The sequence below is a fragment of the Podarcis erhardii genome (assembly GCF_964252035.2).
Source record: "Podarcis erhardii genome assembly, chromosome: 9".
Taxonomy (NCBI): domain Eukaryota; kingdom Metazoa; phylum Chordata; class Lepidosauria; order Squamata; family Lacertidae; genus Podarcis; species Podarcis erhardii.
In genome coordinates, this window is record NC_138512.1 from 9094494 (window position 1) to 9117526 (window position 23033).

General features: G+C 45.0%; 2 long non-coding RNA genes across 2 annotated transcripts in view; one reads left to right on the forward strand and one right to left on the reverse strand.

Annotated features, from left to right (window-relative positions):
* LOC309350001 overlaps nucleotides 1-23033 on the reverse strand; it is a 240408-nt gene that overhangs the window by 81608 nt on the left and 135767 nt on the right. The gene's annotated exons all lie outside the window — the stretch shown is intronic.
* LOC309350031 overlaps nucleotides 1-23033 on the forward strand; it is a 66522-nt gene that overhangs the window by 21714 nt on the left and 21775 nt on the right. Inside the window, exon 2 of the long non-coding RNA XR_014160271.1 lies at nucleotides 8225-8291. This is a non-coding gene — a long non-coding RNA (uncharacterized lncRNA). The remainder of the gene's footprint in view (nucleotides 1-8224; nucleotides 8292-23033) is intronic.

Genomic DNA, 23033 nt, shown 5'->3' on the forward strand with positions numbered 1-23033 from the left:
CCAATGCCAGGTGGTCGACCCAGTCATCCTGCTGGTAGCTGCAGTAACACCGGAGGTACTGCTCCAGCACCCCGTTCGCCCGTTCCGTCTGGCCATCGGTCTGTGGGTGGTAGGCTGACGAGAGGCAGACCTCTGTCCCGAGGGTCTGGTGTAATGCTCGCCAGAACCGGGATGTGAACTGAACGCCCCGGTCGGACACCACGCGCTCAGGTAGGCCATGCAGGCGGAAGACATGCTGAAGGTACAGCTGAGCGGTTTCCTTGGCTGTGGGTACAGATGGGCAGGGGGCGCAGTGCACCATCTTGGTGAAATGGTCGGAGAAAACTAGGAGGCAGGTACAACCACGAGACGGGGGTAAGTCCACTACAAAGTCCAACGAAACCGTGTGCCAAGGGCGCGGTGGAACTGGCAATGGCTGAAGTAGGCCGGGGGGTCGCCCGGTAGGGCCCTTGGCCCGCCGGCAGACATCACAACCAGCGACGTATCGAGCCACGTCAGCCTTCAGGCGGGGCCACCAAAACTCACGACTGACCAGATGGGTGGTCCGATACCGTCCAAAGTGCCCCGCTGCTGGGGCATCATGGGCCATCCGGAGAACCTCCAGCCGCAGTGGCCCTGGCGGGATGTACAGACGACCGTGGTGCAGCAGAAGGCCCTGATGCAGGACCAGCCCCGGATACTGTGGGCTGGACCCTTCAGCCAGCTCCTGGAGTCGTTCCTGGGCCCAAGCGTCGACCCGCTGCTGTTTCCGCACCCGAGCCTGCAGTGGCTCCGCCTCCTGGGTGGCCAGGAATGCAGCTGGAGGTAGGATCGTGGTGGGTTCTGCTTGCTGTACCGTGTCTGAGTTGTCTTCAGGTTTCCGGGACAGGGCATCCGCCTTCTGGTTCTGAGAGCTAGGGATGTAGCGGATCCGGAACTGGAACCGGGAAAAGAACAACGCCCACCGGATCTGTCTTTGGTTCAGCTTGCGGGTGGTCTGGAGGTACTCCAGGTTCCGGTGGTCAGTTCTCACCTCCACCGGATGTCGTGCCCCCTCAAGATGGTGGCGCCAGACCTCAAAGGCCACCTTGATGGCCAGTAGTTCCCGCTCCCACACAGTATAGTTACGCTCCGCTGGTAGGAGCTGGCGGGAATAGAAGGCACAGGGTAAGAGTGGCGCTTCAGGTCCATTCTGTTGAGACAAGACGGCACCGAGAGCCGTACTGGAGGCGTCGGTCTCCACCACAAAGGGTCGAGAGGGGTCAGGATGTTGTAAGATTGGCGCCCTCTGGAAACAGGCCTTCAACCCCTGAAACGCCTCCTCTGCCTCCTTGTCCCAGGAAAACGGCGTCTTTGGGCGCAGTAGCCGGGTCAACGGGGTGGTGCGATGAGCATAATCTGCGATGAAGGTCCGGTAGTAGTTGGCGAACCCCAGGAAACGCTGTAGGTCCTTGCGGTTCCGGGGTGCCGCCCATTCTCGAACCGCTGCCACCTTCCCAGGGTCCATCTGCACTCCATCTGGAGAGAGCCAGTGTCCAAGGAAGTCCACAGTCCGCTGATGGAACTCGCACTTGCTGAGCTTTGCGTACAAACGGTGCTCACGCAAGCGCTGCAGCACGGTCCGGACATGTCCCTCATGGCGAGCCGGGTCACAGGAGTAAACCAGTATGTCATCCAAGTACACCACCACGTACTTGTCTAACAAGTCCTGGAACACGTGGTTGATGTAGCGTTGGAACACAGCAGGCGCGTTGCACAAACCGAAAGGCATAACCAAGTATTCGAACTGCCTGTACCGGGTCCCAAATGCTGTCTTCCACTCATCCCCGGCTCGGATCCGAATCAAGTTGTAGGCCCCCCGGAGGTCCAGCTTGGTGAACACCTATGCCCCTTGCACCCGCTCCAGCAACTCCGAGATAAGGGGCAAGGGGTACCGGTCTGGGATGGTAATTTTGTTCAGGGCTCGGTAATCATGGCAAGGGCGAAGTTCCCCACATTTCTTCTTAACAAAGAGCACTGGTGCCGCGGTAGGCGAGGTGGAAGGCCTAATGAACCCACGCTCCAGGTTCTTGCGCAAGAAGTCCTGCAAAGCCTCGCGCTCTGGCTCTGTTAGAGAATATAAGCGACTCACTGGTAAGGGCGCTCCGGGCTGGAGGTCTATGCCGCAGTCAAAAGGCCGATGCGGTGGCAGCTGGTCTGCCCCCCGTTCCTCGAACACGTCCTGGTAGTCCTGGTACACGGCTGGGAGCGTGGGTGCTGCCTCCTCCGTGGGCGCGGCCGCCAGCGTCTCGGATTGAGCATGGGAACATGGGTCTGGGAAGTGCACAGTCCGTTTGACCCAGTCAATCTGAACGTTGTGAGCTTCCAGCCAGTCCATCCCGAGCACGAGGGGGAACCGGGGCATAGAGGCAATGTCCAAAGTTCGCAACTCCCGGTGCTGCTGGAGACACAGGACCAGGGGCTGGGTCTCCTGAGTAACGGCTCCTGAACGTAGAAGCCGTCCGTCAATTGCTTCCACCTGGACCGGTTCTGGCTTGTTCCGAAGTGGCACCTGATGATGGGCAGCAAAAGCAGCGTCCATATAAGAACAGGTTGCTCCTGAATCCACCAAAGCATGGGTAAGAATCCAGGGCCCACCTGGAGGGTATAAACGTACCGGAACCATAAGATGTTGCAAGTCCATTGGTGCGGGCCCATTCTGCGCTGTTTGGGACCCCCGGTAGCTAGGGCCATCAGCTACTGGGGGTTGGCGGTTTCCCTGCGGCTGGCGTTTCTCAGGGCAGGACCGAGCGTAGTGTCCACTTCCGCCACAGTAGAGACATAGATTCCCCTCCCGACGCCGCACCTTCTCTGCGGGGGAAAGGCGTGGCCGCACTGCCCCGAGCTGCATAGGCTCCTCCGATAACTCAGTTGTGACCGTGGGGCTGCCGGAAGAAACTGGTGCCGAGAACTGGAGGTGTCGTCGGCCCCGGGCCTGGCGACGATCCTCCAGCCGGTCGTCTATCTGTAGACTCCGTTGAATGAGAGTGTCTAGCGTGGTGGGGCGTTCCATTGTGGCCAGCTGGTCCAGTATCTCGTCCGAAAGCCCTTCGAGATACTGGTCCCGCAATGCCGAGTCGTTCCAGGTCAAGTCCTGTGCCAACAGCCGAAACTCCGTGGTATATGCGGCCACCGTGGACTCGCCCTGTTTCAACTGCCGAATCGCCCGGTTGGCTTGACTCCCTTTCTGGGGGTTGCCGAACGCGGCCTCCAAAAGATTGCAAAACCCCGTATAGTCTGCCAGCAAGGGGGAGTCTTGCCTGAGTAGCGGCAACGCCCACTTGGCCGCCTGGTCCTTTAACAAACTAATCAAAAAGTGCACCTTGGTGCGGTCGTCAGGGAAGTTCCGGGCTCGCCCCTGAATATACAGCTTGGCTTGGGCGAGGAACATGGGAAAGCTGGCCGGGGCTCCATCAAATTTCTCGGGCAAAGCCACTGGGTACTTGCCAGGAGCCGGGGCGTCGGCCCTAGGAGCCGGTAGGGCTTCCAAGCGCTGCTGAAGTGCCGTAACCGCGTCGCTGAGCTGCTGCACGGTGTGAGTCAAGGCCTGGTTCTTCTGGGCCAAAGCCACCAGCGCAGCCACCTGGTCAGCCATGGCCTCTGGCTCTTCCCAAACGCACCCCAACGAAGGGGGAGTGCGGGTGTGGCGGGAGCAAACTGTGCTGGACCCGGGGGAAAGGTACCGTGAGCGTAGTCTGAGTCCACACGAAGAGGGGCGAGGTCCGAGGCGGAGAGCCGGGCGGGGAACAGGAACGCTGGAACAGGAGGCCGAGCAGGGAACAGGAGCACCGGATGGTCAGGAACAGGAGGCCAAGCAGGGATCAGGAACACAGGAAGGTCCAAAGCCAACAACGACGTTGCTCCCGCAACCTGGGACCGGGCTGACTGGGCTTTTATCCTCTTCTAAGGCCAGGGGCGGTCCCGGCCCCCAGGAGCCCCGCCTCCTCTGGCCTTAAGGCGAGCACTCCTCCTGGGAGCAACCAGTTCCCTTCGCCTCTCTGCCCTAAGCCTCTGCAGATCAGGAGAGGCCGAAGGGTTACTGGGCCCTGGAGGAGGCTCACCTGTAGCCACTGAGTCCTCAAGCCCCTCTGGGGCCTGAAGGGTTTCACCTGGGGCCAGCTCCTGGTGCTCTGCCACAGGTGCAGGCTCTTCAGCATCTAGGCATTGCCCCAGTTCAGCCGGCCCTGGAGGCGGGGACTCCTGTGCAGGCTGGGATTCCTCTGGTTCATCCTCTGAATCAGAATCCCAGGCCATCACACCATCCTTTGTGCGGTTTCCAGCAACTGGTATTCGGAAACATTGCTGCCTCAAACCTTATAATGGGCCAGGCAGAATCCTATTGGCAAATCCTACTGACAAATCCTCTCGGACCTGTGCTTTTTAGGCATGTAGCAAGCGGAGGTGTGGGCAAACCCTAAGTTTTCAGAAAGAGAAAATGGTAAAGAGGAGTGGCAAAGAGCTCCCCTGGGTGCCCCAACATTATGAATGCTTGAAAAACTATTGGAAACATTGCAAATCTACCCCCCCCCCCCCCAAAAAAAGAAAAAGAATTGGAAATGAGCTGGAGGAAAGCTAATCAATTTCTGTTGTTTTTTCAGCATGCCAGTCTTCAAAATGTAGAGCAGAAACAGTTGCGTTTCTCCCATATTAGTTAACACACACACACAACACACACACTTATTTTAAGATGACAGCTTATGCAACACTGGAAAAGTACCTTTGCTCTGGAGGACTTTAAGATAAACAATTTACCCGAGGATTGAATTCAGATTATTAATTCTCATAAACAAAGCCTTATATGTCTAAGTGAACTGGGGCATATGGGTGCTGTCCAAGGCAAGTTTTTTTTAAAAAAAATAAAAAATATCAAGGCAAGTTATTAAACATTCCTTTGGCTCATTCATGTTTCCTCACGTTACAGATGAAAGCTTTCCAGACACGTATGGAGGATATTGTTGACTTAGCAAATGCACATTGTAACAGAGAAAAGGAATTTTAACTTTAAAATGATGGGTTGTTTTTTTTTTAAGGCTAAAAGCAGTCTTCTTAAAAAAAAAAAGCACAAGCATGATGAAAGGAAGATGTCACAAGAATTTCTTCAAAAGCTGTTCTTGTCCTTTCACTTTAGGAAACCTTTATTTAAAACATCACCTTTGTTTAATTAAACCTTTGCCTGTGTTTTGACACTATTGATGAATGCTTCTTGCCCATCTTTATAAGCTGGATGGTATAAGTTTATGTGTGTGCAAGTGCACACCCACACCCACACCCCAGTATGGGGTTAATGTCTGTGGAATCATTTGCATCCAGGTGCATGTGTGTGTCAATTATTTTTAATCTTTCTCCACTGTCTTTCCATAAAAAAAAATTCAGGGTGATTTGCAGCAGAGCAAATTAAATTGCATGTAAAAGCAGCATTTGACCACTAGCAGAAATAATTAATGCAACTATGAAAAACAGTTTAGTGCCAGGATCTGCAAAATACAGCAGGAGTCTCTGAAGCAAAGGTAGAAAGCCACAATGAACTCAGTGCCATCTGCTGGAGAATGTCAATGCACCCTTCAGTGTTTTTTTTAATCTCTATTTTTATTGTTTTTAAAGTGGTACCTCTGATTATGAACTTAATTCGTTCCAGAGGTCCGTTCTTAACCTGAGGTACCACTTTAGCTAATAGGGCCTCCTGCTGCCGCCACGCAATTTCTGTTCTCATCCTGAGGTAAAGTTCTTAACCCGAGGTACTACTTCCGGGTTAGCGGAGTCTGTAACCCGAAGTGTTTGTAACCTGAGGTACCACTGTAATAGAAACAGTAGAAAATAAAACTGGTAGCACAGGGTCAGCAGTCAGTAATTAAGCACGTGTAAACAGAATGTGGCATATCTCATCAAGAGGGACTTAATTGCACATGGTCAAAACAAAAAATTCCTTCCAGTAGCACCTTAAAGACCAACTAAGTTAGTTCTAGGTATGAGCTTTCGTGTGCATGCACACTTCTTCAGATACACAGTGTGTAATACATGAATCTTAACACATGCCCCCATCCAATTTGAAACCATACCAGACCCAGCTTAGTTTTGCACATCTGCTACTAGTTTTATTGCTGAACCACTAGGAGGTTTTCTGGGAGGGATTCAAGTACATAACAAAACTTTAGGTTGGATCAAAAGTGCTTTGTCCACCTAGCACAACAAATCCCCTTTAAAACTTTTTTTTTTTTTTTTTTTGCTGTTAAGAAAGTGATGGGGATTCTTTAAATCTCTTAAAATTCTTTAAATCTGGAGATTTAAAGAGATTTAAAGACTCTCAAAGAGAAGGTTTGTGAAAAGGTATTTGTTTTTATTTGTAAAAATGTAACTGTGAAAAACTAATAAAAAATTATTTGCGAAAGAAAGAAAGAAGAGAAAGTGATGGGGAAATACACTGATAAATTTGGGATGAACAAAGGACCAGAACTGGAAGACATGAAATCACCCTTCAAGTAAAGCAGGTTGGATGTCTATTGTTTTAAAATTACTCCATAAAAACCCCAGAACTTAAAGTCTGAACACAGTCTAATCACCATTTTTTGCAATCGCCATCACTTTTTGCAAACAAATATACACACCATACATTGAAAGTACCGCCTTCCCAAAAAAAGAACAATATTGGGAGTTTACAGAACCTTTGACAAACTACAAATCCCAAAATTCATTGTGTGGGAAAATATGCTTTAAATGCATGATGTGGACGCAGCCTTAGGACAAATGCTAAATAAACATAGCATTTGTAGGATTCAAAGATGGTTTTGTGTTGCTTCTATTTGAAGAAAGATTACTAGTACAGTATGTAAGATCTTCTAAATCTGGCACCTGTAATGGCTCAAGGGCCATGTTAATGAAGGAGATGTTTTGACCTAAGCAAATTATAATGTACTTCCAATAACATCACATATTTAAGAGGTAAAATTTGGCCTAGAATAAAACCGTTAAATGCTTTACATTTCATCTGTGTTTGTGTCAAAAACAATTTTAATGCTAAGGGACAGCTGTAGATTACTAATGACTCAAATACAGTTTGGCTGTTTTCATGAAGTGCTCTGTGGGATGTCAGAATATTTAATTCAAGATGTTAAAAACATCCCCAAATGTCACAATAATTATATCACAGCAGGCAATTAAAACACTAGAAAATGCCAACTGACTAAGAGGGTTCCTTGTTATTTAGAAAACTAATGAGTGACTGACACCTAAAAGCAGAAAATATTAATTATAACCACAAATTCCAATACACACTATAATTAATTTTAATAGAAAAAAAATATATTAAAATTAAACAGCCTTACTGAATCCAACAAAACATAGCAAATGGCTACACGAGCCTTGAGGTCTAGTAAAATTTAGGTACCAATACACAAACAGACACGGTGGAGTGTGGACTCAAGGAACGAACGAGGCCAGAACAGTACAGGGTAAGGAGAAAGGGGATTGTTCCACCTGCAATTCTTGTATAGACAGAACTTTTGTCACAGAATGGTGTGAATTTCACCCAATATATCTACTGACATCTCTCTCTCTAACCCCAAACTACAGAAACTGTAATCCTGTACATACTGGGAGTAATTCTCAAAGCATAAAATGAGATTTACCTCCATACACATTTAAGGATTGTACTGTAAAACATTCCACCAAAGGTGTCATGGGCTTTGGAGACACTCGAACTCAGGACACAAGGGAGAAATGTGCTAAGAGGAAGGCACACTTGCAGATCCACACCGTGATCAACTCCCGCCTGGAAACCAGTGTCCCCACTGTGGAAGGACGTGTGGATCCAGAATTAGCCTCCACAGTCACTTACAGACTCATTGTTAAAACCGTGTTTGTGGAAGACAATCTTACTCGGCTATGAGTGATCACCAAATAAAAGAAGAAGACGACTGTTCTGGGGGTTATCCTGACCTCCAGAGCCAATTTGGGGGGCTCACAGGTAGCAGGGAAAAGGTCTTGCTCTAATGGGGCTACCCATGGAGCCAAAACTATATGAAATGTAGAACACTGACTAAACCTGTAGATTATTATTTTTAGTAGTTCACGGTACACTGAAATGTAGAACTAATAAATCTACTGTTTTGGGAGATAGTTTTAGTTTTCATGCTATTTGAATCAGTCTTCTTTTCTTTAATGGCTGAATATTAGAAATGCTATTTTGTTTTCACTGTCTTTTATTTTATAGATTTGGTGTATTTGGGAAATTGCCACGGGAGTAGTGAAAAGCCAGTCTTCTGTTTCCAGTCATATAGGTGGGGAGATGAGGAACAAGAGAAGGAGGAAGTACTTGGAGAAACAAAATGACTTAACAATTTGTGATACCTATGAGAATATCTCGACACACTCATTGTGAAGCTGTTCTAAGCCCTAGTGGTATTGGAGTGAGAAATCTACAGCTGACCTTTCAAGGTTCATAACTCCTTTCAGCAAAGAACTAGAGGATTTTAAATCCGATTCTTCTAGCTGAAGGCATATTTTATTATGTACAATAAAAAACAACAGTATTCACTTCTGGTTGCCTTTACCAAATCACACACATGCAAATCTTTAATAAACACATTTCATCAGCAATATACCTTTCAAATTTAATGCAGAAAAGGTCTCCCTTATTAATCATCCTCTATCATCAAATATGTGTTGGTTACATATTTTATTTTTATTTTGGAAAGGGTCCCTTTGTGAGGACGTATTGGTTGGGGCAGGGATGACACAAAACTCAGTTTTATCATTTGCTACTGCACTGGAAAAAGTCTTTTGGGATTGTTTTTGGCCCCTGCTTTGACTGTACACTGGTGGTCCCCAAATCCACATCAGGCAGATAGGAAAACATGATTCTGCTTTTTTGGATATGACTTTTACATGTATCTTCATTACTTTCAATAGGAATCTAGCTATAGGTTCTGTACGTCAATGAATAAAAGTGTAATATTAAGGTGATCTTCCAGAATATGAAGTGGCCATTGGCTTATTGCAGAGGTTTTCAACCTTTTTGAGTCCACGGCTCCCTTGACCAACTACATTCTTTCTGCGGCTCCCCTGTGGGGAAACACGCTCCGAGCCTCAGAAGTCCAGGTATGTCACCCCTATTGGCAAAACCTATTTGGTGTTTCACAACTTTCTGACTAGTTGCAAGACCTTAGCAGAGTACATGCAGAATCCACGGAAGCAATTGGCAACTTGGCTGCAGACAGGATAGACGAAGCAGGAACCAAGAACTTGTAGTTAGGTGTTTATTATATACAGTGGACTATTTACAGGAACAGAACGTGGATCTTTTGCTAGCTCTCTCTGACACGACTCACGACTCCTACAATGACACACTGAACTACTGAACTCACGAACTAATGCATTCCGGTTAGTAGGCCATTAATTATCACTCCCTTGAGAGAGCTTGACCAATCAGGGAGCGGTCTCCATGTCTCTGTTATCACCAGGCAGACTTACTCCTTCAGATTGCCTTCTGACTGTCTGCCAAACCTTAATTGACTCTGTGTGAGCAGCTGCACGTACACAGTTTCCCAACAACCCCTTGTCAGCAGAGTCGGCAGCCCCTCACCCCTTTTTGAACACCCTCCCTTGTGGAGCGTTCCTTCAGCCTCCTCTCCCCTCTCCTTGGGAGTCCTCTGGGCAGCTGTAGCCACCACTCCTTGTCTCTAAGCCGCTCTCTCACCCCAAAGAGTGGTACCTTCTTTTGCTGCTCCACAGGGGCCTGGGAAGAGGATGTCCCCAGAATTAGTGGCCTGATGGAGTCTGGCCAAAGGGTGAGCATGGGGCCAGCAACATACTCACCTTGGGAGGCAGCAATGGCAGCAGTGGTCACTGCCAGGCCTGCATAGTAGAAAGCTTCCCCTTTGGCACTAGGCACTAAGCTCCCAGGCAGGCATTGCACAGAGCCAGCACAAGAAGGGCCAGTACAGCGCCTTCCTGCCTGGTCTCCCACTTGTCCATCGTTTCCCAATGGCAAGGGCTGGTGGGCTGGCTTGCTGGCGTCCCTCAGCCGCATGCTTGCTTACTCTGAGACCACCTTAGTTCCTGTGATGGCCTGGGACTCGGGACCAGAGCAGACTCAGTCTGCACCGGATCCTTTGCCTCAGGCATCATCTGAACTAAGTCTGGGGCCTGATCCTGAAGAGTCCCAGTCTGCACAGGTTCCCCTGCAAAAAACACCAGCTGGGCTGAGTCAGGGGCCTGAGCCTGCCCTGGCTCCAGATGCAAGGATTACCTCGTTGCCTTCAGCTGGGCCATCACTTACAGCTGCTCCACTACCGGTTTGGTCAGGAGGAGTGCTTGCATTCGGGCGAGACAGGGAGGTGAGTCGCCGGGGGGATCAGGACCGACCGCTACCCTGACAAAGATAAAAGGCTGTCGGACCCTGCCCCAGGTTGCAGAAGCAACATTGCTGTATGCTAGATCCTGCACCTGCCCTTGCCTGGTTTCCTGCCTCGTGTCCTGCCTTGGCCCTGTCAGACTGACTCCCAGCAGAATCTTTGGATTCTGGACCAGTCCTGGACCATGTTTCATGGGTTACCCCTGGGCCCAGCACAGCTCCTGGCAACCAGCACCCCCTGGCCAGCTCCTTGGGGAGGCAGAGACAAGAGAGGGCATCAGAGGAGGGAAGGAAAGAGGGGCAGAGGCCAGTGTTGCCTGCTTGCATCCCCGACTCTCATTCAAGAAACTCCGGGATACCACAGCACACTGGTTTAAACCACTGGCTTATTCAACTTTCCAGAGATATCAATAAAAGTTATGGCATAATAAGACATGGCTTGCTGTTGCAATTACTTCTGAACCACTGGGAAATAACCTAATAAAACAGGGTCCCTCCCTAAGTCTGCTCTCCAAAAGATCTGAGGGTATGATGATGAAACATACAAGAGAATGCCTTTGTATATTTCTGAATGCTTAAGTTATGCAAACATTTGCTTTGAGAGTTTAATAGAAGTATGGCTAATGCCAAACGGCAAAGGTGATCTACCGACAGTCTATCAAAGCCACAGACTTTCAAAACTGTTTCTTTGATAGACTGAATAGTACAACATCTAGCCTTGTCTGAACCGTATGAAAAAAGCTACAATAGAGAGAAACCCAGAATATAAATTTTGTAATGTAGCGACTTTGTCCATGAGCTTATATACCGATCTAAATGAATACATAACTATGAGAGGGAGGGAGAAAGGAACATTAAACAAAGCTAAAGCTTCAGTCCATGGGTAGGCAAACTAAGGCCCCGGGGCTGGATCCGGCCCAGTCACCTTCTAAATCCAGCCTGCAGCGTGTTTTTACATCAGTAGAATGCATCCTTTTATTTAAAATGCATCTCTGGGTTATTTGTGGGGCCTGCCTGGTGTTTTTACATGCGTAGAACGTGTGCTTTTATTTAAAATGCACCTCTGGGTTATTTGTGGGGCATAGGAATTTGTTCATTCCCCCCCTTCAAAATATAGACCAGCCCCCACAAGGTCTGAGGGACAGTGGACTGGCCCCCTGCTGAAAAATTTTGTTGACCCTTGCTTCAGTCCAAGCTTACTTCTAATCTCAGCACTGCAACTGCCATACCTGGTGACACTAAAGATTGACCTGAAGAAACCTGATAGAACTTTTATCAACACTTGAACTGAAATCCAAATGTGAAAACCATATAAGGCTTAGCATGTGTTTTAGCACTAAAAGCTTGCAGTACGGAGGGGTTTATTAAGACCCTCCTCTAAGTGTCAGGGGAGCAGGGAATGCTGAGTAGCAACCATATTAGAGTTTCAATTAACAAAATTCCCATGAGATGTCCAAGATAATGAAGAATAAAACAAAATGCCTAGATACTAGCATGTCGAAACTTGTACAAGTCCATCAAAAGGCCAATTATAGTTTTTGTTACATCTTGAACCTATGGGTAATACTTGAGTCCTGTCATATTTATTTGTGGGAGCTCCATTCTTGCAAATGTTAGGACAATTCCTTTAATAAACATTTTAGACCTATTTGTGTCTGAATAGAATGGCATCGCCTGCAATGAAGAACAGAGGCATCCCTTGTTTTTTCAAAGCTTGGTGTATGGAATTTGGGGGAGTTAAGACAAGGTGCAAGATCCTCAACATAAAAGTTTGAACTAAAGAACAGATAGAATACATGCTGGTGGAATCTAGACACATATAAAAAACACTGTGAAAATGCTTTTTTAAAGTTTTGAAAAATATATTGAAATTGCCATATCTCACCATTGCCATCTAGTGTCACATTTGTATAATGCACTTTAGGTAAAGGTAAAGGAACCCCTGACCATTAGGTCCAGTCGTGGCCGACTCTGGGGTTGCGGTGCTCATCTCGCTTTATTAGCCGACAGCTTCCGGGTCATGTGGCCAGCATGACTAAACCACTTCTGGTGAACCAGAGCAGCGCACCTAAACGCCGTTTACCTTCCCGCCGGAGCGGTACCTATTTATCTACTTGTACTTTTGACATGCTTTCGAACTGCCAGGAGCAGGGACCAAGCAACGGGAGCTCACCCCGTCGCAGGGATTTGAACCGCTGACCTTCTGATCGGCAAGTCCTAGGCTCTGTGGTTTAACCCACAGCGCCACCTGCATCCCATAATGCACTTTACAAGACACTTAAAAGGTTTTATTTGCACTTGTATAGCTGAGTATATTGTCTAGCTTCCCTAGATGTTGCAGTGCAACAGCTGCCTTCAGTCCCTGCCAGGGGAGAAAGTGGGAGAAGCCAAGTTACAGGGAACCAGGCAGAGGGCCTTTTTGGTAATGGCACCCACTCTGTGGAATGCCCTTCCACCAGTTGTTAAAGAGAAAAACAACTACCAGACTTTTAGAAGACATCTGAAGGCAGCCTTGTTTAGGGAAGCTTTTACTGTTCAATAGGGTATTGTATTTTAATATTTTGTTGGAAGCCACCCAGAGTGGCTGGGGAAACCCAGCCAGATGGGCGGTGTATAAATAATTTATTATTATTATTATTATTATTATTATTATTATTATTATTATTATTACCAATAACAGGGACATGGTAGATGGCTTCCCACACAACATCTGAATAGCACTGAAGCTTCTAAATATACCGTAATTGTTTCATGAGATGAAGCTGCCTTTTTATCAACTGAGATGTCTTATCAACTGTTCCCATAATTGCTCTCTACGCATCAAATCAAAGTCCGATTTGAGAAATGCAAAGGCTGCCTTCTTCCCCATCTCCACCCACACATTTCAAGTCAAAAGTTCACCATAGAAAACATGTGGCTCAGGTATACTTTTAACACACATTGAAGGCTATGGACACTGTTATGTACTGAGTTGAATAGGATCCAAATTGCAGCAGTCTGATTGGTCCTAGAACAATAGGATTCAGAATGCAGCAGTCTGATTGGCCCTAGAACAATAGGATCCAGAATGCAGCAGTCTGATTGGCCCTAGAACAATAGGATCCAGAATGCAGCAGTCTGATTGGTCCGCAGGAGCCACCCAATCCAACTCCAGGTGGAAGTGAATCCACAGCCTGATTGGCCTACAGGAGAATCCCGGAATTAGCCAATCACGTGGGGCCCATTGTCTAAATAATGTATATAAAGCAGACATCTTGGGGGAACTTTCATTCCTCACTACTATGAGCTGAATAAAGAGCATGAAATCCACACTCGACTCGGAGTACAGTGGTACCTCGGGTTACATACGCTGCAGGTTACAGACGCTTCAGGTTACAGACTCCCCTAACCCAGAAATATTACCATGGGTTAAGAACCTTGCTTCAGGATGAGAACATAAATCGTGTGGCAGCGGTGTGGCGGTAGTGGGAGGCCCCATTAGCTAAAGTGGTGCTTCAGGTTAAGAACAGTTTCTGGTTAAGAACGGACCTCTGGAACGAATTAAGTACTTAACCTGCGGTACCACTGTATATTTCAGACACATTATTGGTTTAAAATGCAGTAAGGTAATTTCTGCCTGCAGCATTTCAAGTCAAATTCGCACTTTCTGTAAACACCAAATGGGTGTGTGTGTGTTTATTATGATGCACATTAACCGATTTGCAACTCTCCGCCCCAATTCCTATTCAAGAAAGTTGTCATCTGCATGTGAGCAATAGCTGTCTGAACTGTACACAGCTCAGGTTGACCCCAGCTCCCATTTTCAAATTGGATAGTAGCAGGTTTGAGGGAAAACCTCACATCAAACAGCAGTATTTCTCATGGATTGTGGCTAATGTCATATGTATTCTGCATCAAATACCAGCGGTGGGAATTCACTCAGGCTGGAGTAAATGGTAATGTGGAAACAACTTAAGAACCATTTTAAACCTGCCGTGGTTTCCTTTGGAGAGGGAAAAAGAAAGACTTTAAGGCTGCATCTTGCTTGCTAATAATATCACTATTGACTAACACCTAATATGATGTGAAGGGCCTGTGCTATCCTGTTAGTGTCATATTTAGGATTGAAATAGCTGAATTATTAACAATGGAAAGCTATCTAAGAGAGACATTTAATTTCCGAGTTATTTGTCAGGGAGACAGAAGAATATGGGTTGCACACAATTCCCATTTCTGGTTTCCATTTGAGCACTGCGAAATGCAAGGCAGGAGCAAAATGCAGAAGGGGGAAAGCATTGTAATAATAATAACACCTTTATTGTCAATGTACAACCTGTGTACAATGAAATTAACCGAGCCTCCCCCCCCCCCGCAAACACTCAATCTCATTGCACTCTGTGTGCTTGTCACACAACACACCAACCCTGAAAGTCAGTTGCACTATATTATTTTCTGTTCAGCAACCTAACAGCCCACGGATAGAAACTGTTTTTTAACCTGTTGGTACGACTAATTATACTTTTATACAGTGGTACCTCTGGATACGAACGGGATCCGTTCTGGAGCCCCGTTCGCATCCTGAGCAGAATGCAACCCGCATCTGCGCGTGCCACGATTCACCGCTTCTACGCATGTGCGTGACGTCATTTTGATCATCTGCGCATGTGTGAGTGGCAAAACCCAGAAGTAATGTGTTCTGTTACTTCTGGGTCGTCGCGGAGTGCAACCCGAAAACGCTCAACCTGAAGCAACTTCAACCCGAGATATGACTGTATCTCCTGTCCAAGGGTAGAAGATTAAAGAGGTGCTGGCCGGTATGCGAATCGTTCCTGAGAATTTTTCTCGCTCTCCTAAGGCATCGATCCCTTGCAATGTCATCTAGCGGGCTCAGGGGACAGCCCATGATATCATGTGCTGTGTTCACCACCCTCTGTAAAGACTTTCTGTCCATGTATACTGTTGTACAGTATGAGAGGACACTTTCTATTGTGGGCCGGTAGAAGGAGGCCATCAATTGTTGTTTAACATTGTTGTTTAACACAAGACACTGAGAAAATGGAGTCTCTGTTGGGCCTTCCCAACCACCTGAGTTATATTGTTTTTCCAAGTCAGGTCTTCACTAAGGTAAACTCCCAGGAATTTAAAGGAAGAAACTCTCTCCACACAACCCCCCCCCCGATATACAACGGGGTTAGTTCCCCTCTCTTCCTCCAAAAGTCCAACACCCTTTGTCTTGCTAATATTTAGGTGCAAGTTATTCTCTAGGCACCATGTAGATACTTTTTAAACCTCCCCCCTATACGCTGATTCATCTCCACCTGTCCTTAGACCCCTTATCATAGTATCATCTGCAAACTTAATAATTGCAGTGGATGGACTTCCGGAGGCGGCGCAAAACGGCAATGGCGGTCCTCTTTACTCTGTGAAGAGGGGCTCCGCGAAAAAGGGTCGTCCGCTGCGGCAAAGCGGAGACCCATCAAGAAAAACCACAGGCAGAGCGAGCCTGTGGCCGTGGGACTCGGCGGGCGCCAAAAGCCCCCCCAGAAACGAAGAAGGAACCTTGTAAGGGGCTCCGGAACGTGAAAGGGGGAGCGGCGCTGTGAGTTCATCGCTCTTTTCGTGGATGCAAAGCCGCGCTGCTGCTGCCGATGAGCGCTGACCTTTCTTCTTGAAAACATCGAATTTGACAGCTACATACCCGTGAGTAAGGGGTACTAAATTTTGGACTAAATTTATGGATTTTGACTGAAAACGGGAGGCGAGTAACAGGAAGTCTGTCTTCCGATCCTGCTAACTAGATCAAAGCAAGGGCTGAAGTGCGCTGTAGCGCCCAAAAAGGATCGTAAAAGCAGAACAAAGGTGCATTGATAGACTTTGTTTCTAGAAGTTAAAAGGGAAATTTTTGTGAAACCTGTGGATTCTATTTTTGGAACTTTCTTCCTATCTTTGAGCTATACGGAGTTAAAAGGGACAACCTAGTCGTCGGGCTGCCAGAGTGTAATAGAGAACTGTCAAACGGCCGATACTGTTGCTGAAGTTCAAACTGTTACATAGACTGAGATACTAACGTTTAAACATTGTTACTGGGACCATTCTTGACACCTTGTGGCTTTTAATCAAGAAATAGAAAGCCTTGGGAACCTTCCCTTTGTACTCAGGAATTACAAAGACTTAATACGGGGAACATAGGAACTTCAATGGCGGAAAAGAGTTCTTTCCTTTCTTGAAACTTTGAAATACTCCCCCTAGAGGATTGTGGAGACATAGAAGCCTGGGAACTGTACTTTATTGAGACTTCTTGTGGTTTAATTGTTTATATTTTGAACTTGTCTCTCTCATGGAATAAAAGACAATTTGACCTTGAACTGAGGCAGGTGTGGAATGAGCGGCCCAGGGAAAACAAGAGCAGCCAAAGCTAAAGAAAAAGAAAAAGAAAAGAAATCTGTGCAACTTGTTCAAACAACTTTAACTCATCAACGCAGATCATCTGTCCCAACTGTGCTAACAGCACAGGAGGTGGAAATCGAGCAGCCTACCACAGAAGATATGGCAACTGGAGGATCTGAATCAGTTCTGAAACAAATTTTGGAGCAACTGGCAATTTTAAACCAAAAGGTGGACAATCAATCAACAAAAATTGACCAAGCTACATCCTCTATTGGTAAATTAACTGAGCAGGTTTCCCAGCATACTCAGGCAATTGAGAATTTGCAAGGAGCTACGGCTGAAAATTATAAATTAGCTGTGGAAGCCAATCAAAAAGCAGAGCAGGCAAATCGAAAAGTTGATGAGATTAAGGGGGAAGTAAGGCCTCTGAAAAGACAGGTAGGGGAACAACAAGCCTACCTGTCACTGGTTGAATTGAAAAGTAAGGAAAATAATCTCAGGTTAAGGGCCATCCCAGAATTGGAGGCAGGTAACTTAGAGGGATTTCTGACACTTCTATTTTCCAAATTCTGGGGAATTGAGGAAGATAAAGATTTCAAAATCGTGACGGCCTTTAGACTGGGAAGATCGGTAAAGAAAGATAAGGCTAGAGACTGTTTGGTTATTTTGAGATCAAGAGAGGAAAGAGATAAGATATTAGGCCTACATTTTAAAAAATCCTTGGAGATAGAAGGTAAAAAGGCTGAAATCTACAGAGATATACCCAAACATCTATTGGATCTTAGGACCACCTACACAGACCTGACCAAATTGTTAAGACATAACGCAATTCCTTATAGGTGGGAGTTTCCACAAGGACTATCATTTACCTATAAAGAAAGGAAAGTAAGAATCAAAACACCTGAGGATCAGCAGAAGTTCCTACACGACCACGAGGAGGACCTCCAAAAAGGAGCTGCAGCTTCTTGGCCACCACCACCACCGGGACCACCACCAAAACCTACACCGTCTGGATCTGGACCAGCACCACCACCTCCGGGATCGGAGGAAAACCTAGACACCCCATTGTAAGACCCACCAATTAAACCAGGATGTCTCTGCAGCTTCTTAGCTGGAATATAAATGGCGGAAACTCTCCGGAAAAAAGAAGAAAAGTATTTCATATTTTGAAAAAAGAACAATTGGACATTATTTGCTTGCAAGAAACACATGTGACAAGGCTCCACAGAAAAGTGTTAATCAATAAAAGATTAGGCCAAGAATTTATTTCTTCGGATAAAGTCAAGAAAAGAGGAGTGGTGATTTATGCAAAGGAGAGCCTGTCACCGAAATTTCTATTTAAAGATGAACATGGCAGAATTTTGGCGATTGAAATTCAGACGCAAGGAGAAAAATTTTTGATATTAGGAATATATGCTCCAAATGAAGGAAAATCGGAATTCTTTAGGAAGCTGCATGAGATTATGCTGGACTACTTAGATTATAACAACATCATTATGTTGGGCGATATGAATGGGGTCGTATCTGTAAATATGGATAAGTCGCAAAGTGCTAACATAACGAAAGATGGCAGACTACCTAAAACTTTTTTTGAAATGACTGACAATATGGACTTAATTGACATATGGAGGGTTAAGAACCCCTTAGGAAAAGAAGGAACTTTCTTTTCTGAAGCTCATCTGACATGGACACGAATCGACCAAATATGGACAACTAGAGGACTGGCACCTAAGACTAGAAAAGTGGAAATCTGCCCAAAAACCTGCTCCGACCATAATGCATTGAAAGTGGAATTGAGACTAAACATAACCGGATCCTTTAGATGGAAAATGAATGACACCTTATTAAGGGATCAGGAGATTGTTAAGAAGGCCCAAAAAACTTTAAAGGACTATTTTGAAATAAACTTAAACACCACTGTGGAAAAAAGAACAATCTGGGACGCAAGTAAAGCAGTCATGAGAGGGTTTCTAATACAACAAAATACGATTAAGAAAAAGCTCTGGAATGAAAAGAAGGAGAAGATATTGGAGAAAATAAGAGAAGGAGAGAAAAAAATAAGATCTAGGCCTAAGTCGGTGGAAGTGCTCAGAGAAGTGAAATTTTTCCAGGCACAATATTTGAAATTGATAAATCAGGAGGTGGAATGGAAAATTAAACAGATGAAACAAAGATCCTTTGAATCAGCAAACAAGTGTGGGAAACTGCTAGCATGGCAGTTGAAAAAGAGACAAAAACTTAACACAGTTACAAATCTAGAGATTGAAGGGAGAATGGTTCAGAAACCCGAGGAAATTAGAAAGTGTTTCCAGAGATATTTTAAAGAACTCTATTCACAAGGGCCACAGAAAGACTTTGAGATGGATCAATTCCTTAAAACTAATGGATTACAAAAAATAACTCAGGAAATGAGAACCATCCTGAATAGTAATATCACCCAGCAAGAAATTGAAAGTGCCATCCAGAACCTTCAATTAGGCAAATCTCCAGGTCCTGATGGACTTACCTCCAAATACTATAAGGTTTTGAAGGATTATTTGATACAACCTCTGATGGAGGTCTGCAATCAGATTATGGAGGGGAGGAAGGCACCGGAGACGTGGAAAGAAGCCTTCATCACATTGATACCTAAACAAGAAACTGAAAAGACCCAGCTTAAGAACTACCGCCCCATCTCACTCCTAAACGTGGATTACAAAATTTTTGCGGATATTTTGGCAAGTAGGTTTAAAAAAGTGCTTAATGAAGTGATCCATAAGGACCAGGCCGGCTTTCTCCCCGGTAGGCATTTGTTTGATAATACAAGAAATATTATTGACATTTTGGAACTCCTACAAACAAATCTTAATACTAGAGCGGTTTTAATCTTCATTGATGTGGAGAAAGCCTTCGACAACATTTCTTGGATGTTCATGAAGAAAAATTTGGAAGGGATGGGAGTGGGGCGGGGGTTTGAAAATGGAATAGAAGCAATTTATTCAGAGCAAAAAGCTAAATTGATTGTTAACAATGTGGTGACAGAGGAGTTCAAAATAGAAAAAGGGACACGACAGGGGTGCCCCCTATCCCCCCTATTGTTTATTTCAGTCCTGGAGGTGCTATTGAACATGATTAGAAAGGACCGGTCTGTACAAGGAATTGAGGTCGGAGTGAAACAATATAAACTGAAAGCTTTTGCAGACGACTTGGTATTAACATTACAGGAGCCAGTCTCTAGTACTAAAAGAGTGTTAGAATTAATTTCTGACTTTGGTCGGGTGGCGGGATTTAAGTTGAACAAGCAAAAAACCAAGGTTCTAGCAAAAAATTTGACAACTACAGAAACAGATGAGTTCCTGAAAGAAACGGAATTAAATGTGGTTAAAAAAGTAAAATACCTAGGGGTGTATCTGACCTCCAAAAATTTGAATTTGTTTAAAGATAATTATGAGAAATGCTGGTCAGAAATTAAAAGAGACTTGGAAATATGGTCAAGATTGAAACTTTCCTTGTTGGGCCGAATAGCAGCTATAAAGATGAATGTATTGCCGAAAATGTTATTTCTGTTCCAGGCCCTACAGATCGTGGACAAAGTGGAATGTTTTGGAAAGTGGCAGAAGGATATTTCCAAGTTTGTTTGGCAGGGCAAAAAGCCCCGAATAAAGTTTAAAATACTAACTGATGCGAAAGAAAGAGGGGGATTTGCCCTGCCAGACTTGAGGTTATATTATGAATCTGCAGCCTTCTGCTGGTTGAAAGATTGGATTTTATTGGAAAACACTGATGTCCTAGATCTGGAGGGGTTCGATAATGCTTTTGGGTGGCGTGCATATTTGTGGTATGACAAGGTTAAAGTTCATAAATTGTTTAAAAACCATATTGTCAGAAGAGCAATTTTGATGGTCTGGACAAAATATAAGGACTTATTGGAGAGTAAGACCCCGAGGTGGCTCTCACCGGTGGAGGCCAAGGCACGTAAGAGACTTAACATGGAAGCCTACTGGCCTAAATATTGGGAAATAATTGAAAAAATTGGAGACAATTGGAGGTTGCTGAGCTTGGAAAAATTGAAAAACAAGGTGCGAGATTGGTTGCACTATGCTCAAATCCAGGAGGTTTTTAAAGTGGATAAAAAGGTTGGATTCCAGGTGGAAAAATCGAAATTAGAGACAGAACTGTTAGAGCCAAAAAATAAACTACTTTCGAGAATGTATAACTTGCTGCTTAAATGGAATACACAGGACGAGACAGTCAAATCCGCCATGATAAAATGGGCACAGGACTTGGGGCACAACATTATGTTTGAAGACTGGGAAAGGTTATGGAACACCGGAATGAAATTTACGGCATGTAGTGCCTTGAAGGAAAATATTATGAAAATGATATACCGGTGGTACATGACCCCAGTCAAACTTGCTAAGATATATCACCTGTCTGACAATAAATGTTGGAAATGTAAAGAGGCGGAAGGGACATTCTTCCATCTCTGGTGGACTTGCCCGAAAGTGAAGGCCTTTTGGGAGATGATTCATAATGAACTAAAAAAGGTACTTAGATTTACCTTACCTAAGAAACCGGAGGCCTTTCTTCTGGGCATTGTGGACCAGAGAGTACTTAAGAAAGATAGAATTTTTTTTATGTATGCTACCACAGCAGCAAGGGTCCTGATCGCTAAGCATTGGAAGACACAAGATTTACCCACGCTGGAGGAATGGCAGACGTAGTTGATGGACTACATGGAACTGGCCGAAATGACTGGCAGAATCCGAGACTTGGGAGAAGAAACAATCGAGGAGGACTGGGAAAAATTTAAAGACTATTTGAAAAAACATTACAAGTTGTATGAATGTTAAAAAATGCACTTTTTAGAAATTCTAGCTTCAGCAATTGTAAATTAATGAAATGGAAATTAAGGTACAAGAAGTCAGAGGTGGAATAATGAAATAACTTTATTGTGTTTAAGCTAAAACGTATAAGATTTGGGTTACAACAGTTTTGAAACTAGGCAACATGATAAAATGAAAGATACAATAAGCTTTGAAATAAGTTAACAAATTGCTGATGTTTTGTATTACAGAGAACGCAGGGTTTGGAGGATGTGGGGAAGTCCAATAGATGTGCTGGAAAAAAGGATTATGGAAATTTGTAATTTCTCTACTTTATTTTCTATATCTGTCTTTATCTCTTTTTTCTGTATTTCATAAACTTAATAAAAATATTATAAAAAAAAAAAAATAATTGCAGTGGATGGATCTGTTGAAATACAGTCATATGGGCCTCTGTGCTATTTATCTGGATTTTTCCCCATGGACATTCAGATGGGGACTGGCAAGGTCACTATAATATAACTGAGTTGGTGAGCCCTTATGTCTCAGTTTTCACAAGAAATGTTTCAACCATAATGATATGACTATTCTTCATACAATTTGAATTAAATTCAACTTTAGGGATGGCATTCTTAATCCAGAGCAAGTGTATATTAAATATATATCTCAAACTGTCCTTGCTCCTAAAATACGTGCTTGCGAACAGCTGGAGTTCCCAAAGTGTCTCTTCAGAAGAAACTGCAATAGAAAACAACTTTTCTTTCAGTCTCAGCAGGCAACACATAGTGAAAAGGGAACCTGCCAGTTCACCTATATTCAGAGCAATCATGTCAGGTGCAAAGGCAAATGTTTAGCAGAGAAACAGAAGCTCATCAAAGAGGTGCTGTCAAAACTGCCCCCAATTTTTAGTTTTCCCATATGTGAAATATTTGTGCACTTAACCTTTTTGCAAAAGTTTATTTTCTGAATGAAATATGCCACTAGCTGTCTTTACTTCTTCATACAAGACACACTAGTCCCAAGACAAAAATAACCAACAGTGTGCTGACGGCACATTTTGTACCTTGCTAAGTAAATTCATTTTCTTTTATTAAAAAATACCCTACAGGATTTTATTGAACTTGCCGAAAGCAAAGGCAACTTGTTGTTTAGTTGTTTAGTTGTGTCCAACTCTTCATGACCCCATGGACCAGAGCACACCAGGCACTCCTGTCTTCCACTGCCTCCCGCAGTTTGGTCAGACTCATGTTTGTAGCTTCGAGAACACTATCCAACCATCTCGTCCTCCATCGTCCCCTTCTCCTTGTGCCCTCAATCTTCCCCAACATCAGGGTCTTTTCCAGGGAGTCTTCTCTTCTCATGAGGTGGCCCAAGTACTGGAGCCTCAGCTTCAGGATCTGTCCTTCCAGTGAGCACTCAGGGCTGATTTCCTTCAGAATGGATAGGTTTGATCTTCTTGCAGTCCATGGGACTCTCAAGAGTCTCCTCCAGCACCA